Genomic DNA, 12,201 nt, shown 5'->3' with positions numbered 1-12,201 from the left:
TATTCTAATATTATAAAATAGTGTAATACAATCTATACTATAAACAAAAACAAAATCCTGAAATTTTAACTTCTCGCCCAATTCCCAAAAAATCTCTCTTCCTAATAAAATATATTGATTTCTACTTTCCCATTCGTACAATAATTCTGCGTTAAAATTCTATTCTAAATTATAAAATAGTGTAATACAATATATACTATATATAAAAACAAAATCCTAAAATTTTAACTTCCCGCGCAATTCCTAAAAAATCTCTCTTCCTAATAAAATATATTGATTTCTACTTTCAAATTCGTACAATAATTCTGCATTAAAATTCTATTCTAATATTATAAAATAGTGTAATACAATCTATCTATACTATATATAAAAACAAAATCCTGAAATTTTAACTTCCCGCCCAATTCCTAAAAAATCTCTCTTCCTAATAAAATATATTGATTTCTACTTTCCAATTCGTACAATAATTCTGCGTTAAAATTCTATTCTAATATTATAAAATAGTGTAATACAATCTATACTATATATAAAAACAAAATCCTGAAATTTTAACTTCTCGCCCAATTCCCAAAAAATCTTTCTTCCAAATAAAATATATTGATTTCTACTTTCCCATTCGTACAATAATTCTGCGTTAAAATTCTATTCTAAATTATAAAATAGTGTAATACAATCTATACTATATATAAAAAAAAAATCCTAAAATTTTAACTTCCCGCGCAATTCCTAAAAAATCTCTCTTCCTAATAAAATATATTGATTTCTACTTTCCAATTCGTATAATAATTCTGCATTAAAATTCTATTCTAATATTATAAAATAGTGTAATACAATCTATACTATATATAAAAACAAAATCGTGAAATTTTTACTTCCGGCCCAATTCCTAAAAAATCTCTCTTCCTAATAAAATATATTGATTTCTACTTTCCCAATTGTACAATAATTCTATGTTAAAATTCTATTATAATCTACTATACTAATAAGAGCCCAAGAGAGTTAGGCCTAAAATGGGTAGAAAATGTGTCCGTCACAGATTTTAATCAAATGAATGGTTCAGATTGATCAGATTTTATTTTTTTCTTAATATTTACTAATTTATCCTTAATGAATATGATTTTCCGTTAACTTTTCCGTTAAATATTACCTTTTCAGTTAATTTCTGTTAGTTCACCGTTAACTTATTCATTGATTTCAATAAGAAAAGTCTTAAGTTCGAAGTTCGAACCCCATCCCAATCAAAGTTGGCATATTTAGTACTTTATTTTACTTTTATTAAATTAAATAATAATTTAGTAGTTACAACAAAAAATAATACATATGCATTTCGATCTTTAATTTAGAATTATGTATCTACAATGTTTTTATTCAAAAAATTTATTTATTATCAATAAATTAAATAAGAGAAATAATATCATTAGTTATATTGTCTTTATTTTTCTCCAATATAAAAATTCTTTACATTCAAATTCATCAATTGATTATATTCGCTACATTGTCCCTACAATGTCTTTATTAAAAAAAATTATTCATTATCAATAAATTAATTAAGAGAAATAATTTTATTATATTATATTATCTTTATTTTTCTCCAATTTAAAAATTCTTTACATTCAAATTCATCAATTGATTATATTCACTACATTGTCTATTATCGTTTTTTGTACACTATTTTTTTTAATTAAATATCAAAATTATAATACAAAATAATGTTATATATTTATTTATCAAGTATTTTATTAATACCATGAAAAAATTAAGAAAAATATAATTAATAAAGTTAATAATATTAACTACTTGAGAAATTTGTTGACAAATAGAGTATTCAAATTACATAACAAATTGAAGTTAGAACTATCTCGTAATGTTCTTGTTTGACAATCAGTAGTGTTAGCGGTTAGCGTTAGCGGATTATATTAGCTTATTTGACCAGCGAATTATATCAACGGTGGGTAAAAAGATATTTGAAAAAAATAGCTTTTTAGATTAACATGTAAAATGACCTAAGGGTATACATAATAATAATAATAATAATAATAATAATAATAATAATAATAATAATAATAATAATAATAATAATAATAATAATAATTATAATAATAATAATAATAATAATAATAATAATAATAATAATAATAGTTGTTTTAAAAAATAAAAAAAATTAAGTCAATCATATTAACTACTTGGGAGATTTATTTACAAAAAGAGTATTCAAATTACACAACAAATTGAAGTGGAAAACTACCCCGCAATGTCCTTATTTGACAATCAACAATTAGCTCTTCAATATTAGTATATATTTAAAATTTTATGCCCTAATTTTTATTTGCTCTCCCTTATGTCCCGTATTTGGTTTCAACCATACCTATACAATTATTTTATTGACAATTATAATCAATCTTGACTATATTATCTTGCATTTGTAAACTTAGAATTACCTATTCAATTATTTATGCATTAACAATACTAATATAATCCTGCCTTGATATACTTTAAAATACTTATTAAAAAAAAAAAATTGGGCATTATCTCAATCGCGCAACGCGCGTAAAAAACTAGTATTATAAAATAGTGTAATACAATCTATACTATATATAAAAACAAAATCCTGAAATTTTAACTTCCCGCCCAATTCCTAAAAATCTCTCTTCCTAATAAAATATATTGATTTCTACTTTCCCATTTGTACAATAATTCTATGTTAAAATTCTATTATAATATTATAAAATAGTGTAATACAATCTATACTATATATAAAAACAAAATCCTGAAATTTTAACTTCCCGCGCAATTCCTAAAAAATCTCTCTTCCTAATAAAATATATTGATTTCTACTTTCCAATTCATACAATAATTCTGCATTAAAATTCTATTCTAATATTATAAAATAGTGTAATACAATCTGTAATCTATAATCTATAATATATATAAAAACAAAATCCTGAAATTTTAACTTCCCGCCCAATTCCTAAAAAATCTCTCTTCCTAATAAAATATATTGATTTCTACTTTCCCATTTGTACAATAATTCTATGTTAAAATTCTATTATAATATTATAAAATAGTGTAATACAATCTATACTATATATAAAAACAAAATCCTGAAATTTTAACTTCCAGCCAAATTCCTAAAAAATCTCTCTTCCTAATAAAATATATTGATTTCTACTTTCCCATTTGTACAATAATTCTATGTTAAAATTCTATTATAATATTATAAAATAGTGTAATACAATCTATACTATATATAAAAACAAAATCCTGAAATTTTAACTTCCCGCCCAATTCCTAAAAAATCTCTCTTCCTAATAAAATATATTGATTTCTACTTTCCCATTTGTACAATAATTCTATGTTAAAATTCTATTATAATATTATAAAATAGTGTAATACAATCTATACTATATATAAAAACAAAATCCTGAAATTTTAACTTCCCGCCAAATTCCTAAAAAATCTCTCTTCCTAATAAAATATATTGATTTCTACTTTCCAATTCGTACAATAATTCTGCCTTAAAATTCTATTCCAATATCATAAAATAGTGTAATACAATCTATAATCTATAATCTATAATATATATATAAAAACAAAATCATGAAATTTTAACTTTTCGCCCAATTTCTAAAAAATCTCTCTTCCTAATAACATATATTAATTTCTACTTTCCCATTCGTACAGTAATTCTACGTTAAAATTCTATTCTAATATTATAAAATACTGTAATACAATTTATACTATATATATATATACTAAATCCTGAAATTTTAACTTCCCTCCCAATTCCTAAAAAATATCACTTCTAATAAAATATATTGATTTCTACTTTCCCATTCATACAATAATTCTGCGTTAAAATTCTATTCTAATATTATAAAATAGTGTAATACAATATATACTATATACAAAAACAAAATCCTGAAATTTTAATTTCCCGCCCAATTCCCAAAAAATCTCTCTTCCTAATAAAATATATTGATTCCTACTTTCCCATTTGTACAATAATTCTATGTTAAAATTTTATTATAATATTATAAAATAGTGTAATACAATCTATACTATATATAAAAACAAAATCCTGAAATTTTAACTATCCGCCAAATTCCTAAAAAATCTCTCCTCCTAATAAAATATATTGATTTCTACTTTCCAATTCGTACAATAATTCTGCCTTAAAATTCTATTCTAATATCATAAAATAGTGTAATACAATCTATAATCTATAATATATATATATATATATATATATATATATATATATATATAAACAAAATCCTGAAATTTTAACTTCTCGCCCAATTTCTAAAAAATCTCTCTTCCTAATAAAATATATTAATTTCTACTTTCTCATTCGTACAATAATTCTACGTTAAAATTATATTCTAATATTATAAAATACTGTAATACAATTTATACTATATATAAATACTAAATCCTGAAATTTTAACTTCCCGCCCAATTCCTAAAAAATATCTCTTTTAATAAAATATATTGATTTCTACTTTCCCATTCGTACAATAATTCTGCGTTAAAATTCTATTCTAATATTATAAAATAGTGTAATACAATCTATACTATATACAAAACAAAATCCTGAAATTTTAACTTCTCGCCCAATTCACAAAAAATCTCTCTTCCTAATAAAATATATTGATTTCTACTTTCCAATTCGTACAATAATTCTACGTTAAAATTGTATTCTAATATTATAAAATAGTGTAATACTTTCTATACAATATATAAAAACAAAATCCTGAAATTTTAACTTATCCCCCAATTCCCAAAAAATCTCTCTTTCTAATAAAATATATTGATTTCTATTTTCCAATTCGTACAATAATTCTGCCTTAAAATTCTATTCTAATATTATAAAATAGTGTAATACAATCTATAATCTATAATATCTATAATATATATATAAAAACAAAATCTTGAAATTTTAACTTCCCTCCCAATTCCTAAAAAATCTCTCTTCCTAATAAAATATATTGATTTTTACTTTCCCATTTGTACAATAATTCTTCGTTGAAATTCTATTCTAATATTATAAAATAGTGTAATACAATCTATACAATATATAAAAACAAAATCCTGAAATTTTAACTTCCCTCCCAATTCCTAAAAAATCTCTCTTCCTAATAAAATATATTGATTTTTACTTTCCCATTTGTACAATAATTCTGCGTTGAAATTCTATTCTAATATTATAAAATAGTGTAATACAATCTATACAATATATACAAACAAAATCCTGAAATTTTAACTTTCCGCCCAATTCCTAGAAAATCTCTCTTCCTAATAAAATATATTGATTTCTACTTTCCCATTCGTACAATAATTTTGCGTTAAAATTCTATTCTAATATTATAAAATAGTGTAATACAATCTATATATACTATATATAAAAACAAAATCCCGAAATATTAACTTCCCGCCCAATTCCCAAAAAATCACTCTTCCTAATAAAATATATTGATTTCTATTTTCCAATTCGTACAATAATTCTGCGTTAAAATTATATTATAATATTATAAAATAGTGTAATACAGTCTATACTATATACGAAAACAAAATCCTGAAATTTTAACTTTCCTCCCAATTCCTAAAAAATCTCTCTTTCTAATAAAATATATTGATTTTTTACTTTCCCATTTGTACAATAATTCTGCGTTGAAATGCTATTCTAATATTATAAAATAGTGAAATATAATCTATACTATATATAAAAATAAAATACTGAAATTTTCATTTCTCGCCCAATTCCTAAAAAATCTCTCTTTTCCTATAAAATATATTGATTTCTACTTTCCAATTCGCACAATAATTCTGCGTTAAAATTCTATTCTAATATTATAAAATAGTGTAATACAATCTATGCAATATATAAAAACAAAATTATGAAATTTTAACTTCCTGCCCAATTCCTATAAAACCTCTCTTCCTAATAAAATATATTGATTTCTACATCCCATTCGTACAATAATTCTGCGTTAAAATTCAATTCTAATATTATAAAATAGTGTAATACAATCTATACTATATATAAAAACAAAATCCTGAAATTTTAACTTCCCGCCCAATTCCTAAAAAATCTCTCTTCCTAATGAAATATATTGATTTCTAATTTCCCATTCGTACAATAATTCTGCGTTAAAATTCTATTCTAATATTATAAAATAGTGTAATACAATCTATCTATACTATATATAAAAACAAAATCCTGAAATTTTTACTTTCCGCCAAATTCCTAAAAAATCTCTCTTCCTAATAAAATATATTGATTTCTACTTTCCAATTCGTACAATAATTCTGCCTTAAAATTCTATTCTAATATCATAATATAGTGTAATACAATCTATAATCTATAATATATATATAAAAACAAAATCCTGAAATTTTAACTTCTCGCCCAATTTCTAAAAAATCTCTCTTCCTAATAAAATATATTAATTTCTACTTTCCCATTCGTACAATAATTCTACGTTAAAATTCTATTCTAATCAATGCCTCAATAAGTCTAGGACAAAAAATGACATTAACTCCGGAATATAATACAAGAATATTTAATTATGGTTATATTATTATTGTGCCTCACGACCAATATATACTAACAGTACTTGAAAAGAAACTAATTATAATAATAATAATAAAAATATAATAATAATATTAGTGGTAATAATAATATCTGAAAGTAATTAAGTGTTAATAATAATAGTAAGAATATTAACGTAAGAGTTTTAACATAGAATAAATTGTAATAATTAATAACTATAGTCTAGGATTAAATATGGAATTGTCAGGAAAGATAAACGACCTCTGGTGAAATGAACTTTTAAATAATTATATATCGATTTAAATATTCTTAATATATTACAACAATTCTATTCCGTGCATCGCATGGGTGAAAATACTAGTATATATATAAAAACAAAATCCTGAAATTTTAACTTCCCTCCCAATTCCTAAAAAATCTCTCTTCCTAATAAAATATATTGATTTTTACTTTCCCATTTGTACAATAATTCTGCGTTGAAATTCTATTCTAATATTATAAAATAGTGTAATACAATCTATACAATATATACAAACAAAATCCTGAAATTTTAACTTTCCGCCCAATTCCTAGAAAATCTCTCTTCCTAATAAAATATATTGATTTCTACTTTCCCATTCGTACAATAATTTTGCGTTAAAATTCTATTCTAATATTATAAAATAGTGTAATACAATCTATATATACTATATATAAAAACAAAATCCTGAAATATTAACTTCCCGCCCAATTCCCAAAAAATCACTCTTCCTAATAAAATATATTGATTTCTATTTTCCAATTCGTACAATAATTCTGCGTTAAAATTATATTATAATATTATAAAATAGTGTATTACAGTCTATACTATATACGAAAACAAAATCCTGAAATTTTAACTTTCCTCCCAATTCCTAAAAAATCTCTCTTTCTAATAAAATATATTGATTTTTTACTTTCCCATTTGTACAATAATTCTGCGTTGAAATGCTATTCTAATATTATAAAATAGTGAAATATAATCTATACTATATATAAAAATAAAATACTGAAATTTTCATTTCTCGCCCAATTCCTAAAAAATCTCTCTTTTCCTATAAAATATATTGATTTCTACTTTCCAATTCGCACAATAATTCTGCGTTAAAATTCTATTCTAATATTATAAAATAGTGTAATACAATCTATGCAATATATAAAAACAAAATTATGAAATTTTAACTTCCTGCCCAATTCCTATAAAACCTCTCTTCCTAATAAAATATATTGATTTCTACATCCCATTCGTACAATAATTCTGCGTTAAAATTCAATTCTAATATTATAAAATAGTGTAATACAATCTATACTATATATAAAAACAAAATCCTGAAATTTTAACTTCCCGCCCAATTCCTAAAAAATCTCTCTTCTAATAAAATATATTGATTTCTAATTTCCCATTCGTACAATAATTCTGTGTTAAAATTCTATTCTAATATTATAAAATAGTGTAATACAATATATCTATACTATATATAAAAACAAAATCCTGAAATTTTAACTTCCCGCCAAATTCCTAAAAAATCTCTCATCCTAATAAAATATATTGATTTCTACTTTCCCATCTGTACAATAATTCTGCGTTAAAATTCTATTCTAATATTATAAAATAGTGTAATACAATCTATAGTCTATAGTATATATAATAATAAAATCTTGAAATTTTAACTTCCCGCCCAATTCCTAAAAAATCTCTCTTCATAATAAAATATATTGATTTCTACTTTCCAATTCGTACAATAATTCTGCCTTAAAATTCTATTCTAATCAATGCCTCAATAAGTCTAGGACCAAAAATGACATTAACTCCGGAATACAATACAAGAATATTTAATTATGGTTATATTATTATTGTGCCTCACGACCATTATATACTAACAGTACTTGAAAAGAAACTAATTATAATAATAATAATAAAAATATAATAATAATATTAGTGGTAATAATAATATCTGAAAGTAATTAAGTGTTAATAATAATAGTGAGAATATTAACGTAAGCGTTTTAACATAGAATAAATTGTAATAATTAATAACTATAGTCTAGGATTAAATTTGGAATTGTCAGAAAAGATAAACGACCTCTGGTGAAATTAACTTTTAAATAATTATATATCGATTTAAATATTCTTAATATATTACAACAATTCTATTCCGTGCATCGCACGGGTGAAAATACTAGTTTAATTAAAAGAACTAAATATGAGCGCTCACCTATAAACTACATGTATATTATGTCCCCCATCACTTCTATAACAAAGAATAACCTTGTAACACCCCGTGTTACGGCCTTCAAATCCGGATTAATTATTGAATTAATCTCGTTAACAATAGTTTAAAATGATTTAATCTGGTTAGGATTCTCTTAATTAATTAATGTGGTCCACAATGGATCGTAGACCCTTGCCTAAACTAGAACTTTAAGTCGGTTAGGAATAAAGAAAGTAGACATTTTACTATTCCGATTCTAATTAGGAATCCTAAACCTATATATTTGTTCGGAATAAAAGAAGTGGGCCTGTACTATTCAGATTCTAATTAGGATTCATAGCTCTATAAATAGGACTCTAGAAAGCATTAGAACCCTTCCCACCTATAGTTATATTACACGAAATTATTCCCAAGAAACCAGGCCAAGAGATTCCCCACCACCAAGCCTAGGGAGATCAATCGGAGGGGAAAATCTTAGAGAAGAACCTTAATAGCCAAGGGAGGATTAATTAAGGCTAAGAGGTAACCCATGTCTTACAAAGCCTATTTTCCTTGCTATCTTTTATTGATTGGCTCCGATTGAATGATTGATTGTGTGATTTTGTATGTATATCTTGTTAGAGCTTGTCATTAGGTTTATACGATGAATTCTTGTTATTCTTGATGATTCTTGATGGCCCTATGTGGTTATTTATATGATCTTGTGTTTAATTATGTCTAGAGCTTGTCCCTAGGGTTTATATCGTGAATCTCGTGTTGTGATGTTCTTGGTGTTCTTGGGTGGGTTTATGCATGCTCGGGTGTTGATTCTAGTCTAGGAATTGTCTTTAGGGCTTTGCATATAGATTTCTTGATGTTCTTGAGGTTCCGGATGCTCCTGAACCGTTATGTGATTGATGTTGAGTCTTGACATGTTTAGGAATTGTGTTAGAATGTAATTGGAATGATTCTTGGTTCAATCTTTGTTAATCGAATCCGTGTTGTTGTTGATACGTGTTAGGATGTATTTGGACATGGTTTTGAGTTTCACGAACGAACACCGGACCAAATAATCACCCTCGTACCAGTGGGGGGGTAGGTGGGGGAACGAGTCCCCACCACCTACTCGCGGCTGACTGCCCGATTCCAGCGGGCAGTCGGTTGCCCGCTGGGCACCCGTTGGAATGTGACGCCCCACCGGCGGGTGGTCCTCCACCCGCCGCCCACCCGCTGGAATGGGGTGGCGAGGCGGGTTGTTTTTCCCTGTTTGTCGTTTCCTCGTGTCCCGTTGTACCCCGCTCGATGTTTATGAGTCTCGTATGAGATTGCTTACTAAGATATATGATGATATGAGATTATTGATAAGATAAGTATGTGATAGTATGAGCTTGTTGATAAGCTAAATAATTGTGAAAGCATGCCTATTTGATAATTAGGTTGCAAGCATATAGAAACCCTATTGAGCATGTTTAATTGTTGCTTGAGTGATTGAGAATACTTGATCTAAGTATGTGAAACAAATGTTTTCCAAAAGTATATGCTGTAGTACTTTACAGGGTTGTGTGGCGTTATACTTAGCTTCGTGCTAACAGGTTTGTTTTCTACTTGTTATTTGTTAACTCCTTTCAGGTGGACCCAGTTCGTGAGAGAGTACGAGTTAGACTAAATTAGCATAAATAGCTAGTTGTAGTCTAAACTCTTGATGTTGGTTGTTTTTGAGATTTGTAGTTGACTACCTTTTTGTTTTGATGGTGCTGGACACCAGGGTCTTATCCCCTAGTTTGATTGATGATTAGTAAGACTTAAATGATTTAGACTGTTTAACCTTTTCTTGTGCAATCATCGTGAAGGGTGATTGTGGCGGTGACACCTCTATTAAGTTGTTTAGTAAGTTTATTCCGCTGCCTTAGTTTATCTTTCAAGGTTAAGTCTGTTAATTAAGTTCAAGAAAAGTGGGGTGTTACAATTAGGTACTTGATGAAATAAGGGTCTGTTTGGAAACCCGGAAAATGACTTCTGGAAATCATTTTCCGGGTTTTTGGTGTTTGGGAATGCTGAAAATGAAATGGTCAAAGGAAAATGCTAGCTAGTCAATGCAAAATGAGGGCTAAAATCCGGAAAATGAGGGCTAAAATCCGGAAAATGAATTCCTTTTTTTTTTTTTTTTTTTTTTTGACGGAAGTCATTTTCCGTCTTCCAATCAACACACGCTCAAGCCTTCTTCTCCCAGAAAATGACTTCCCCTTTTTGAATTTTTTTTTTCAAATGTTATGCCTACTTCACTAGTTTCCCCAGCCGGAAACCAAACTGGTTTCCGGCTGGGGAAACCAGTGAGTCTGGTTTTCCGCATCGAAAACCAGTTCTGATTTCCGATGCGAAACCAGTTCTGGTTTCCGATGCGAAACCAGATGCAATTTTTTATTTTTTTTTAAATTTTTATGTCAAACCAGTGAACTTGTTGCTGCTATTTTTTTTTGTACTGATTATATAATAAAATGCTTTGCTTAATAAAATGATTTGCTTAATTTGTGGACTTTAATTTTCAAGAGTTGATTATTTATGCATTTATGTTGTTTCTAACATGTAATTGTGATTTCAAATTGTCATATTGTAACAATAGTTTTAGTACTAGAAAGATAGAGAGCAATGACATTAGAATTAAATACAATCAAAATTTATGTTGCATATAATTTGTAATAAAAATTGTTATATTCTAAAAATATATATATATATATATATATATATATATATATATATATATATATATATATATATATATATATATATATATATATATATATATATATATATTATTTGGTATATAATAATTAAAATATTTAAGTATGCCATTCTGTTCATTTTATGGAAAATGAACCAAATACCAAAAGACAATTTTTCATTATTTTCTGGAAAATGAACCAAACACCAAAAGACAGTTTTCCATTGTGTAGCCAAACACAGGAAAGGAAAATGACTCATTTTCCAGAAGTCATTTTCCGGGTTTCCAAACAGACCCTAAGTATTTAAATTATTTAGATACTTTTATTATGAGTTACTAGTATTTTACCCGTGCGATGCATGGTATGAAAAATTTAAGTATAAATGTTATGGTCTCATATCAATCGTTATTTTGACTATAAAAAAGTTAAATTAGTGTAATAATAAATAAAACTAATCAAAATTACAAATTATTAAAAACGATTATTAAAATACTAATCAAAATTACAAATTATTAAAAAGTTAGTACATATATATATATATATATATATATATTTTGTTGATAAAAGTTACTACATATCTTAAAATCAAAGTCTTTATTCATCTTGCAAAAAATTGGCCCAAAACCAAAAAAAATGGAGCGTTATGCTGTACAATCGTGTGCACCATGTTGCAAAAATGACATGATTTTGACGTCTGCCTTTAAAAAAAATTTAGTTT

The sequence above is a fragment of the Ipomoea nil genome, unplaced genomic scaffold (assembly GCF_001879475.1).
Source record: "Ipomoea nil cultivar Tokyo-kokei standard unplaced genomic scaffold, Asagao_1.1 scaffold0480, whole genome shotgun sequence".
Lineage (NCBI taxonomy): Eukaryota > Viridiplantae > Streptophyta > Magnoliopsida > Solanales > Convolvulaceae > Ipomoea > Ipomoea nil.
Note: the sequence above shows the minus strand (reverse complement) of the source record.